Source organism: Monodelphis domestica, chromosome 2 (genome assembly GCF_027887165.1).
Source record: "Monodelphis domestica isolate mMonDom1 chromosome 2, mMonDom1.pri, whole genome shotgun sequence".
NCBI lineage: Eukaryota > Metazoa > Chordata > Mammalia > Didelphimorphia > Didelphidae > Monodelphis > Monodelphis domestica.
In genome coordinates, this window is record NC_077228.1 from 295,197,536 (window position 1) to 295,211,645 (window position 14,110).

Below are 14,110 nucleotides of genomic sequence, written 5' to 3' on the forward strand. Positions count from 1 at the left end.
TAGTATCTCTGGTATGGAGGGCTTGTCGTGCCCTCCTAGGGCAGCTCTCCAGGCTCTGACCCCCACCTGACACCCAGCTCTCACTTGTGGCTCCCAGTAGCTGCTAGCATGTGGCAGCGGCCACACCCCGGGCAACGGCTTCAACAGGCCAGCCAAACCTTGTGAGAATAGCCATCGGGTCGTCGACCCCTGGTGAACCAGGGCTTTGCTCACCCAGCATGTGAAGACTGCTTCGGCTGAACAGACGGAAGAAACCAATAAGAAGGTTCAACGGCTGAGAGGGCGACACAGCAAAGCACTGTGGAGTGCTTAGGGCATGATGGAGCACAAAGGACAACATGGCCATCCAATGCAGCTGAGGAAGTCTCCAGGTGTAACAACTTTTCCTGCCACTGGACCCAGGCTTCCAACGCCGAGAGAGTGAGACTGTCTCTGTGCATCGGCTTTTCCACTTAAATCTCTTACACGCACAAATATCTTTGTGCACACTCATCTATCCTAACCCCATCCACCCTCTTCAAGACCTGCAGCGATGGGGGAGTGGCGACACAACAGGTGGCAGTGACCACTGGCAGTTGTAGTCACGATCCTGCATGTAGGCGGCCCACGGACCAGTGGTCGCTCGGCCCTGTGGGCAGCAGGGACGTTCGGCAGCATCCTGGGCAACTGAGAAGCCCTCTCTAGGATAGCACTGCTCACCCTAATCAAGGGAGGGGACTAGAAAAGGTGTCCCAAACATTGCCTGTCCTACAAACACCCAGTCAGCACACCGCGGCTGGCGGGTCATCCGTTTAAGCAGTCAAAATCAAAGAAAAAATACAAAGAAACTCCTACTAGGAGCATGGAACATCAGGACATTACTTGATAGAATACCCCAAGACCTGAGAGAAGAACAGCTCGAATTGGTAAAGAACTGGAGCGATATAACATCGACATCGCAGCCTTAAGCAAAACACGCTTACCAGAAGAGGGATCACTCAGCGAACCCACCACTGGATACACCTTCTTCTGGAAAGGTAGAGCCTCAAATGAAGACAGAATCCACAGTGTTGGCCTGGCCATCAAGACCAGTTTGCTCAAACAGCTGCCAGACTTGCCTGTGGGCATCAGCGAGAGGCTCATGAAGATCCATTTGCCTCTCAGCAAAGAGCAGTAAGCCACAATCATCAGCGCATATGCCCCAACACTGACCAGCACAGAGGAGACCATCGAGCAGTTCTACTCTGACCTGAGTGCCGTCCTGCACTCAGTGCCCACATATGACAAGCTGATACTACTGGGAGACTTCAACGCCCACATTGGACAGGACCATGAAAGATGGAAAGGAATACTCGGCAAACATGGCATGGGCAAAATGAACAACTGCCTACTGCTACTCAGCAAATGCTCAGAGTTTGAACTCACCATCACGAACACTGTTCAGAATGGCGAACAAATGTAAAACAACTTGGATGTACCCAAGATCAAAACAGTGGCATATCATTGACTACATCATTGTATGCCGGCGAGACATCCAGGATGTAAAGATCACTAGAGCCATGAGAGGAGCTGAATGCTGGACAGACCACCGATTGGTTAGAGCGACTCTTCAAATGCACATTGAGCCTGGCCATCCAAAAAGCACCCAGACAGTTCGCGCATTTTACAACGTGAGTCGTCTTAGAGATCCATCTTATTTGCAAACATTCCAGTCCTGCTTGGACAACAAGCTGTCTGCCAAGGGACCACTCACTGGAAGCTCAACCGAGAAATGGAACCAGTTCAGAGACACAGTGAAAGAAACATCAAAGGCAGTCGTAGGCCCAAAACAACTCAACCACCAAGACTGGTTCGAAGAGAACAACACTGCTATTGAAGACCTATTGAGCAAGAAGAACAAAGCCTTTATGGAGTGGCAAAATAACCCAAACTCTGCTCCTAAAAAGGACAGATTCAAGTCTCTCCAAGCCATGGTGCAGCGTGAGATCAGGAAGATGCAAGACCAATGGTGGGAAAAAAAGGCAGAAGAAATCCAGTGGTTTGCTGATATGAAAAACTACAAACAATTTTTCAGTGCCCTCAAGACTGTCTATGGGCCATCAAAACCCACCACCACTCCCTTGCTATCCTCTGATGGTGACACTCTCATAAAAGATAAAAAAGGCATCAGCAACAGGTGGAAAGAACACTTCAGTCAGCTTCTCAACCGACCCTCTTCAGTTGACCAAAGCGCCCTTGACCAGATCCCCCAAAACCACTTCATTGAACAACTTGGCGTCCCTTCTTCAATAGAGGAAGTCCAAAAAGCCATTAAACAAATGAGTGCAGGCAAGGCACCCGGTAAAGATGGGATCCCAACCGAGGTGTACAAGGCCTTAAATGGAAAGGCGCTCCAGGCATTCCACATAGTACTGACCAGCATATGGGAAGAGGAAGACATGCCCCCAGAACTCAGAGATGCCTCCATCGTAGTCCTATACAAGAACAAAGGCTCACGAGCAGCCTGTGACAACTACAGAGGCATCTCACTACTCTCCACTGCTGGAAAGATCCTCGCCTGTGTTATACTCAACAGACTCCTGTCATCTGTTTCAGAGCAGAACCTGCCTGAATCACAATGTGGCTTCCGACCAGATCGCAGCACCATCGACATGGTCTTCACAGTGAGGCAAATGCAGGAAAAAGGCCTTGAGCAGAACCTGAGTCTCTACATTGTCTTCATAGACCTGACAAAGGCGTTTGACACAGTGAACAGGGACGCATTGTGGGTGATCCTCAGCAAGCTCGGTTGCCCAGCAAAATTCATCAAACTGATCCAACTCTTTCATGTCAACATGACAGGGGAAGTCCTATCTGATGGAGAGACTTTTGATTGCTTCAACATCCCCAATGGCGTGAAACAAGGCTGTGTCCTCGCTCCGGTACTATTCAACCTATAATTCACCCAAGTATTACGACATGCTGTGATGGATCTAGACCTGGGCGTCTACATCAAATACCAACTGGATGGCTCACTATTTGACCTTCACTGCCTGACTGCAAAAACAAAGACAACAGAGAGACTCATCCTGGAAGCTCTCTTTGCAGATGACTGTGCTCTCATGGCCCACCAAGAAAATCATCTCCAAGGAAATGTCAAACCATTCCAGGATCTTTGCCAAGAAAACCTCAAATAAGGTCATGAAGAAACACAATTGAAAATGACTAAACAACAACATGGAATATTTATGGAAGAACAAAACAGTAGTCCCACAGGGTGAAAAGCTATATGTTTGATTTATTCCATTAAAGGGAATATGTATTTAAAAAAAAAAGAAAATCATCTCCAAACCATTGTGGACAGGTTCTCCACTGCAACAAAACTGTTTGGCCTGACTATCAGCCTCAGCAAATCAGAGGTGCTGTTCCAACCCGCACCAGGGAGGCCAACTAACCAGTCGTGCATTACAATCAACGGCACGCAGCTTTCTAACGTCAATACTTTCAAGTACCTGGGCAGCACCATCACCAACGACGGGTCCCTAGACCATGAGATTAATGCCAGGATCCAAAAGGCCAGCCAGGCACTCGGGTGGCTGCGCTGCAAAGTCCTCCAACACAGCGGTGTAAGCACTGTGACAAAGCTCAAAGTGTATAACACAGTGGTCCTCAGCTCGCTCCTGTACGGTTGTGAGACATGGACACTGTACCGGAAGCACATGAAACAGCTGGAGCAATTCCACCAACGCTCCCTCTGGTCAATCATGAGGATCCGATGGCAGGACCAAATCACCAACCAGGAAGTCCTCGACAGAGTCAACTCCACCAGCATCGAAGTCATGGTCCTCAGAACCCAGCCATGATGGTCTGGACACGTCATCCACATGGACCCACAGGGAATACCAAGACAGGTATTCTATGGTGAACTGTCAGCTGGACTCAGGAAACAAGGCTGACCAAAGAAAAGATTCAAGGATCAGCTAAAGTCCAACTTGAAGTGGGCTGGCATTACACCAAAGCAACTAGAACTCGCTGCCTCTGACAGAAGCAGCTGGCGAACCCACATTAACCAGGCCGCCACCACCTTTGAAGATGAGCGACGTCGACGTCTTGCAGCTGCGCGTGAACGCCAACACCAGGCCACAACAGCACCTCCTGTAACAACTGGCGTCCCAGGCCCCATGTGCCACAAACTGTGCGCCTCAGCCTTCGGACTCCAAAACCACATGAGGGTACACCGTAGATGAAACTGCACAAAGACAATAGTCATACTAGATATACTATACTATAGTTATACAGAATTTTACCCTTAATTTAGTGAAAATAGTTTAAGGAGGCTTGCTTGCAGGCAAGAAGAAGCTGAAAAGAAAGCAGTTAGATTTGGAGAGGGTAGTTATTTAGATATTTTTAGGTATAAGGTTAAGAGATTTCCTATCCTGTTCCTAACCCTTGTTCCTATCTCACCTCTACTATAAATACTATAAATGAATGAATGAATGAATGAATGAATGAATGAATGAATGAATGAATAAGGGCCAAGCTTCAGGATCAACCTCCTGCACAATAGTTTAACCCCCTAACAACTGTCCACAAAATAAGTTTAATATAACAGCTTTAGCTTATCAATAAAAGTTTTAGCTTATTAATAACAGCTTTGTTTTACATATAACAGGACACAGTGTCAAAGAATTAGAGATATAAGGGTTTTCCAGTTCACTATTTTTATTTTTAAAATGAGGAAATTAAGGCCCAGAGAGGGTAAATGATTTGGCCAAGATCAGGGAGACTGATAAGAATGAAATTCAAACTGAGATCTGCTGCCTCCAAAATCTTCTTCCATTGTAAAGAAAGTTTGTGCTTGAAATAAGGCTTGACTTGCCAAGAAAATCCCATGAATAGCTATAGTCCATGGAGCCATGAAGAATCAGACAAGACTCAACAATAATAATACCATTCCCAGATTTCTGAGTGTAAAGATTTCCCTATCCAGGTTCTTTTGTAAGGTTCCAATTTTCAACCTTAATTCCTGATAATATTTCACAAGACTACAAATATGTGGAGACAGAAGAAGGGAGCTTCCATGAAACACAACTCATATCCCTAAAAAAAAAAAATTCTCAGCAACAAAGAAGTCAAGTTTTCTGAACTGCATTTTCTTTCTTTCTATTAGTTCTAAGGGATTTTTTATTATGTAAAAATGGATATTTGAACCCCAAACTTCAATCTCCAAAAGTCCTTGGTGCTTCCTAGAATTCCCTATAATCTCACCTGAGTCTCCACCTGGGCGAGATCACAATTTAGTATTTAATGGACTCTCTGCCTCCCAAGAGCCTCTTCCTCTACTTGGACATTGCAACATGTAGTAAGTAGGCTGTGAATGGGCTAATCAGCCCTAGGCAGGTGGTTTATTATTTTGTATTTTCTTTATTCCTTGATTTCTAATAATCTTTAATAAACCTCATAAAATATAATATTTCTATTACTAGAAACTAATTTAACTGTTGCAGTTATAAGGAAGATGCTACCCTCCTTTGAATTAGGTCACCTTATCCATGATTGCATCCAACGGGTTTATCAAGATAACATCAAAACCTATTAGCCTGGTTAGTACATGTGTACCAAATGAAGACTCAGATAAAGGTACCTAACCTTGGGGAGAAGGAGAAATTGAAATGGGAAGGGTAGAGAGGTGAAATATTCTCTAGCTGAGAAGGTACAACACACCCCATGCCTGCAAAGGCAAGCCTACTGAAAGGAAAATTAATTAGTAGCAACCACAGGATTCTGCAGGTCAACACTGCTTCATATCCTTTGAGAAATAAAATACTTTTAGTCTGAAGGAAATCAAATACATTAAAAATAGCCTGTCAGTGTTGCCTTAAAGTACTATACTTTTAAAAAATATTTCCTTCCTAATTTAAACAAACCTCCAAAAAGTTGCATACACTTTTAAGTAGAGCCTGTTCCTATCAGAAAGAAAAAAAAACATAGTTTTTTAAAAATGTTTTCCTATATTTCAAAGTTGAGTAAAAATGTGTAGGATATGGAGGGGAAACTATTCACTAATAAATGAAAAACCTATTTTTAAATCCTAGAGTGATGAATTTCAGAACTGAAGCATATAGAAAAATCATGTTCTTCATTTAGGGAATAATAATAAAAATAATTGACCCTAGACTTATTGGTATAGAAACAATTAAAGATAGAATAATATGATAATACATACATTAAAACCATGTGATGTCCTTAGAGAAAACCTGAGCTTGAATTTAGAGATTCATAGAAGTTTGGACCAGATAAGGGCATAAGGTATTATCTGGATCAGTTCTATCATTTTACAAATAAAGAAATTGAGGTCCAAGACATTAAATCATTTGTTCAAGGTCATGAGACTAGGAAAAGGTGGAGCTCCAAAGTTCTAGATTAGCATTTCTTTCACCATGCTGTGCTGCTTTCCATTAACTATGAATTTCAAATATATTAAAGAGAGCAGAGTTTAATGCAAAAAACAATGTTGGGATTAAGAAAATTAAGAAATTGGACATTGAGGGGATGCCTGTCAATTAGAGAATGACTGAACAAATTATATTATATGGTTGTGAGGGAATACTTTTATGAGATAAGTGACAAGCAAGATGCTTTAAGAAAAAAAAATTGGAAATATTTAGATGAACTAACACCAAGTAAAGTAAACAGAATCAGGAGAACACTGTATATAGTAATTGCAGTATTGTGTGATGATCATCTGGGAATTACAGTAATCCAAAAAAAACAAGGCTATATTATGAAAAATGCTATCTACTTCCAGAGGGGGGAAAAATGATGGAATCTGAATACAGATTGAAACGAACTTTAAAATTTTTTTTTTATTTTTCTTGGGGTCTTTTTTGTAGGGGTGGATACTAGGGGTCTGCATTTTCTTTCCCTACACAACTAATATGGAAATATATTTTGCTTAATTACACATGAAAAACTTTTATCAGATTTCTTGCCTTTTCCAATGTGGAAGGACAGAAAAAAAAAGATAATTTAGAACTCAAATTTTTAAAAAGTTAATCTTAAAATTGTTTTAAATGTAATTGGAACAAATATTATAAAACAGAACAAAAAAAAACACTCAAGGTATCTCAGCACTTTGTCACACTTTGCCACACTTTTTCAAAATATGATTGGTGGTCCTTTCTTTTAAGCAAGATTTTATCTGACATTTTTTGAGTAGCTATGATTATTGAACTGATGCTGTTCATACTGGCTGTCCAATGGAGAAATATTTCTAGATTTTTATGTAGAAGCTTAAGCCAAAAGAAGTAGGATATTTCATCTGATAACTAGAGTCACAGAATTAAGAATTGGAAAGGCTTTTGTCAGCCATCTAGTTCAATCAATACCTAGTAAAAAGCTCTAATACAAAATGTATGATAAGAAAACAAATAGTCTTTGATCAAAGACCCCCAACAAAAGGATATCCTAGCACCTTCCATAACAATCCATTACATTTTTAGATACCTCTAATTAGGAAGTTTTTTCATGGCATCAAGCCCAAATTTACCTCATTGTCACTTCCACCCACTACTCTTATTTTTGTCCTTAAGGCCGAAATGAGCAAATCTAATCTTTCTTCTATATGGTAGCCCTTCAAAATGTTAAAGGCAGCTAGAGTGCCTCCCCAGTCTCCCATTCTCTTCTCAGTCTTTAATTTCTTCAAGTCATTCTCTTTGTGTCACAAATATTTCTGAAACAAAGTTTATATAGCCAATATATAAGAAAATTTTCATTTTCAGTTTGTTTTCTAAACTCTAACCTACTCTTGTTTGACAAATGAATTTTATGAAATAAGATATATCTTGAAACATGTCATTTGGGAGTCTATTTAACAACATAACATCTCAGGAAAGAAAATCCATATCTTTGTAAGGCTTCAACAAAGTTTGTGGCCCAGAAAGAAGGCTGGTTTAAATTTTAATATGTGTGAATATAATTCATTACTGCTCATTGAACAGCATTTTTACTACTTTATGTATTTCACTGTGGCTGAAGATCATTTTATTTCAGTAATGGTGTATATAGAGTTAAAAAGACAAAATTCAGGAACCAGAGCCAATGAGGATGTCAGTTTTCTTGATAATTCTGCACCAATACAACCTGGCAAGGACAACCATATAAATCATATTTAAGAAATAAAAATGTAACCCAGAGGACAGCTTCCCTGGAAAAATTCCCTTCTTTCCCTTCAAAAACAAATAATTTTTCTAATCCATCTTGAAGAAACCCTACCTCTGCAGTTATTTCTAGTAAAAACTTCTTTCTAGGTGCTACTGGTAACCACTGTATAGGAGTGTAATCATTGGTAACAGTCTAATCTCTCCTCCCCACCCTTTTGGCACAATGGGCATCCCTAAATGAATTAAGTCTTTATGAAGTAATATATGAGTTGTCTCTTCATTAATAGTTTATGATAACTTCAGAATCAAGAACATGGGTGTAGTTATGAACCATTATCTGTACATTCTGGAGTGTGAAGAGCACCCACAGAGTACAGAAAACCAACTTGGACCAGTCTGTGGTGCGAAAATTGCTGAGGTAACAAGACTAATGCCACTGCATAACAGCAGGCACAGAAACTGTACATAAATCAAAGTCTTCAACTCTACTGAGATTGCAGCCACTTCATGAGAGTTGTGCCTCACCAATTAGAATTAGCCTCATACAATGATTTCAAATAGCTTCACAAGGAAACCTAATCTTTCCTGGTTAGCTTGACACTGAGTACTTTACAGTCTGGCTGAGGAATTTCTTTAAAACAGGTTTTGTAAGTGTGTAAGTGAATAAGCTTCTGTCAGACAGGTCTTTACAGGGAAGCGTCTCTCCTTCTGGTCAGAATAGCCTTTCCTCTCCCAATGTTTAGTATATAGCTTGCTCCTGGCCAGAAACCTAATTATAGAGAGACGACTTGTTTTCTGTGTCCCCAAAAGAGTGAGGACTCTGAAGAATTTAGAGTCTTTTCCTGCACTGGCTAAAATGCCAGGATTTAATGTTTATTGATGATAATTGTACTTAAACTAGTTTTTATACAATCTCAAAACAAAGTTTCAAGGTTCTGAGACTTCATGAATATTGTAAGAAAATGTATTGCATTGTGTGAGCCTAACTTGTGTAACTAGAAAGCTAAATCAATTCTATCTACTTCTAAGACACCCTTAATGAAAGACCCAGATTATGCTTACCAGGAGCCCCAGTCAGACCTAAAGAATAATGCAAGGAGGTTCTCACAATAGTACATCTCAAGTAACACATTTATTTTTCTTAAAACCAGCCCCTTACAGATCAATCAGTCATAGTTTCCATGTTGCTTTGATTTCTCACAAACTTTTGGAATACATAGAACACCTACTTTTTGGGTTTCTCTCCCCTTCCCAACTTGGCAAATCTCTAATCTTTCCCCCCCTAGTTTTTCATCCCAATTAAATTTTTTATTTTAATTAATTGCTCTGGGACTTCTGGTGCAAAGATGGCAGAATGAGAAGGAAACTTATCGGATCACTCCCAAATTCAAATCCAAACCCTCAAAACAAAGTCTTTTATTGAATTTTGGAGCAGAAGCTCTACCTAGAAGAGCTCAGAGAATCAGCAGGAAAAAGTCTGTCTTCATAGAGATGGAGATTCTCAGGAGTAAGAAGCCTGTGTCAGGGCAGGTAGCACCCAAGTGATTGTGATAGAGACATGAAGAGAGAGTGGTTTTGCAGGGCAAGATGCAAAAACCAGGATTCCAATGGAATGTACCCAGGAATGGCAGTTGGGAGTTTGCTGGCCACACTGAGAGGAGAAACTTGGCTTTTGGACTTAGTCTCTGACTGGGAGACACACTCTCTCTCCCTGGAGGTTTGAGGCTGACTGAAAGACCTTTGTGAGGCTGATTTGGTTTGGGGGGTTTCTCTGGTTCTGAGAAGTTGAAGTTGACCCTGAAGAAAAGATTTTCTTGGTGAAGAAGAAAGAAGATTCAAACACTTGCCCTCCATCTCCTAACTGTCTTAGAGTCACAGCTTGTGACTGGAATACTTCCTCAAACCTTTCTAAAATTATCCCCATAGTCTAGGGAAATCCTCATCCCTCTTACCTCAGTTTCCCATCCTGTTATCCCCTGACTGAGAAAGCCACTGGAGTATTTTTATAGTTCACTCAGGAGGGAGGAAAGAAGCAAAGGCTTCAAGAAGATTTGGGAGGTGAGGGAGGCAAAAGGGAGAGTTTGTTTAAGGGAGGAAGTGAGGGAGGAAGGGGTTTAGGAAATAGATTGATCCATCAACAATCAATAGGGATCAATAGGCAAAACCCCAGAGCAGTGTCCCCTGTGTACCACCATCCCTGTGTGGCAGCATCCCTCAGCATTTCTCAGTTCTACTTCCATTACCAATAAGCAGCCTCAGGTTCCCATTAACAGCTCTCTCAAGTCACAGCCAGAGAACAACAGTCATTGTGAGAAGAAACAGGTTCCCCTCAGTTTACATTTATATTTCAACAAGTAATAGTTTCTAGTCAGTTTACATCTTTATTATATAAGGTAAGGGAAAAGCCTCAACCCAAGGTAAGCCAGGAGCAGGTCAGGCACAATGGAGGTTAGCAGTGAGATTCCCACTGTGCATGCAGACAATAATGTCCCTTATTGTGCAAATAAGCAGCTCAGGCCACCAACTGAATAAGCGAGAAAGGAGGCCAGGCATCCTGGTCCTTACAAGCAACAAGGTCCTTATTGTGCAAGCCTGCAATGAGACCCCTATAAATTAAAACCAGAAACTACACCCTGAGACTCACACAAGTTAGAAGCAAAACACCAGGTCCCTATAAGGGGGAAAAGAGGTTAATTTTAAAAGGGTTGGACTGGATTATTTAAGAGTGTGGTCACCAGGAATTTATATTAGTTCCAAAGAGATTTCTTTACAATTTATTTACAAAATGTAGAGAGTGAAGTAATGAAAATCAAAGAGAGGATAGGGTAAGATATCTAGCCTAAGCACTAAGTAATGTACTTCTGGCCCCTAGCCCAACCCAGTCAGGGAGAGCTGGTTCTTAGCTGGCTTTGGCAAAGCTGAGGACCTAGGGAAAAACTCTCTCAAGTGGCTAGTCTCTTCTGAGTCTCCTCAGAAAATATCCAAGAAAGGAGTCAGCTCTTTCACTCGGCATTTGTCAGTCCAACAGTCTCATCAGGAAAAGGGCCTTAGGTCCAGTCAACAGATTTCTCCTTTAGCCTCCACTCCAAAGAATGAAGAATTCTCTCTCACAGGAAGTGACTGCTCCTTTTAAAGATGCTTCTTTTGCATCACTTCCTGTGTCTTCTTCCACTTTTTACATGGACAAATCATAGTCTAAAAACTTGCTTATGATTGCCCAGGAGGCAATCAGTCGATTCTGATTACTCACCCACTATTACAAACATGGGTCAAACCCCATAAGAAGAAGCTTGAGATAGTTACATTTCCAAACTCCAAAAAAGAGCCCAACTTCAATATACATTGGAAAATTGCATAATAAGCTGAAAACAGAGCAAAAAATAAAAAGAGCTTAAGCAGAGAAAATTATTATAGGGACAGGAAGTATAATGGCACAGACCTAAAGAGAACAATATCAAAAAGACCATGAGTGAAACCTGAAAGAAAATGTAAATTGGTGTGGGTCCCAAAAAGAATTTCTGGAACAGGCAAAAAGAAGCTTTAAAAAAACAAATAAGAGAGTTGGGAGGAAAATTGTGAGAAAGGAATGAGAATAAAGAAATCATAAAGCAAGGGTCACTAGCTTGGTAAAAGAAAGCAGAAAAATGGGAAAAGACACACAAAAATTCACCAAAGGAAATTACTCCTTAAAAAGTAGAATTAGCCAAATGGAAAAATAAATATGAAAATCCCCTGAAGAAAACAATTCCTAAGAAAGTAGAACTAGTCAAATAGGAAAAGAAGCACAGGAGTTCATTTAAAAAAAATAATTTCTTAAAAATTAAAATGAGGCAGATGGAAGCTAATGTCTCCATGAGATATCAAGACACAATCAAACAAAATCAAAAGAATGAAAAAACAGAATAAAATGTAAAATTTCTCATTGGAAAAACAACTGACCTGAAAAATAGATCATGGAGATATAATTTAATGAATATTGGATGACCAGAAAGCCCTGATCAAAAAAAAAAAGAACCTGAAAAGTATACTTCATGAAATTATCAAAGAAAATTCCCTTAATATCCTAGAATCAGAGAATAAAATAGAAATGGAAAGAATCTATCACCTACAGAAAGAGACCTCCAAATGAAAAGTCCAAGAAATGTTATAGCCAAATTCCAGAGATCCCAGTTTAGAGAGAATATGCTATAAGAAGCCAAAAAGAAACAATTCAAGTATCATGGAACCATAGTCAGGATAATACAAGATTTAGCTACTTCTACCTCAAAGGATCAAGGGGCCTAGAATATGATATTCAGGAATACAAAAGAGATAGCAATCTAACCAAGAATTATATATTCAGCAAAATTAGTATAGCCTTCAGGTAGAAATAGACATCTAATGAAATTGAGAACTTTCAAACATTCACAATGAAAAGACTTGAACTGCATAGAAAATATGACATTGAAATGGAAAATTCGAGAGAAGCATAAGGAAGTAAACAGGAAAGAGAAACCATAAGGAATTCAATCAGGTTGAATTCTTTATATTCTTATATAAGAAGAAAATACTTGTGATTCATAAAAACTTTGTCAAAATTAGGGTAATTAGGAAGAACATAAATAGAGAGAAGATGTGGGTATGAATTAAATATGAGAGATTATCCAGAAATGTATATAAAAGATGAGAAAGAGGTCTTAATGGACAGAAGGGGGAAGGGAGAAACTTCATGGGATGAATTATATCAAATAAAAAAGGTGTGAAAGATCTAATCTAATTAATTAAAGAGGAAATTAAAGGAATGGAAGGCAATGCTTAAACCTTGCTCTTATCAGATTTGCATCAAAGAGAGAAAAATATACACACTTACTTAGATAAAGAAATATATCATACTCTTAGGGAAGAATAAAAAGACATGAATGAGAAAAGTGGTACTTCTGGGGACCGAGCCAAAATGGAGGAGTGACCCAGAGCTGCTCCATGTCAGCATGAGAATCCTCTCTGACCAAGATTAAAATACCACCACAAAATGAATACAGGAGTGAAGAACCAACAAAGAGACAGAGTGAAACAATTTTCAAAAAAAAGAAAAACCCAAAAGGTAGGCAGAGATCATCTGGGAAACTGGGGTGTGAGGAAAACCTAGCCAGCAAAAGGCTGTCATAAGGAGGGAAGAGCAAACCAAGAGCAAACCACCCTCCAACACCCTATATCTGCTGCCCAGTTTTGGAACCTGAGCCCAAGCCAACATTCAAATTCTGAGATCCTGCCTGGGCAAATAATAGTCCAAACCAATGAATACCTCTTAAAATTTCAAACCTGCGCAGAAGTTCAGTGTCACAGCCCAGGGCAGTCTGGGCTGAAGTGGGCTGATCTGTGTTGGCCCAGAGAGAATCCAATATTTATATCTGGGCTTGGGATAAGAACATAGTACACAGTTTGGGGTGGCTGATAGTACTCTACTCAGAGCAGAGCTCCAAAACAGGACAATTGAGGATGTGCCTAATTGGATCAAGTATACAGGAAGACTAAAAACTTGAGCCTAAACCTGGGACTAGAATATGATCAGCCCTTGACCTGATCAAGGTCAGAGTGTAATCAAAAACTTATGCTCAAACCTGAGGCAAGACCTTAAGCCATCAGCATCTCAAGGGCCAATTGAATTGAATCACCGGGGGGTGAGGGGTGCTCTCAGAGCTCTCAGCCCTCAGAACCAGAAAATAAGCAGAGAATAACATCAAGAAAGGTATGAATTTTAAGAGGGTACTCCAACTTCCCAGAGAAAGAGCCTACCAATAATTAGATTTAAAAAATGAGCAAACAACAAAAATGCACCTAATTCTAATGAATTTTTATGGAGACAAAGAGCAAGATAAGAAAAATGAAACAGGAGTTGATAGAAGGGAAGTTGGGTTTGGAGAAACAGTGCTGAGAAGTGAAACCACATCTTAGGAAAAACAGAATGAAAGGAAGGAGTGATAAAGAGAAGAATAGACAGAAAAAATGTAAGA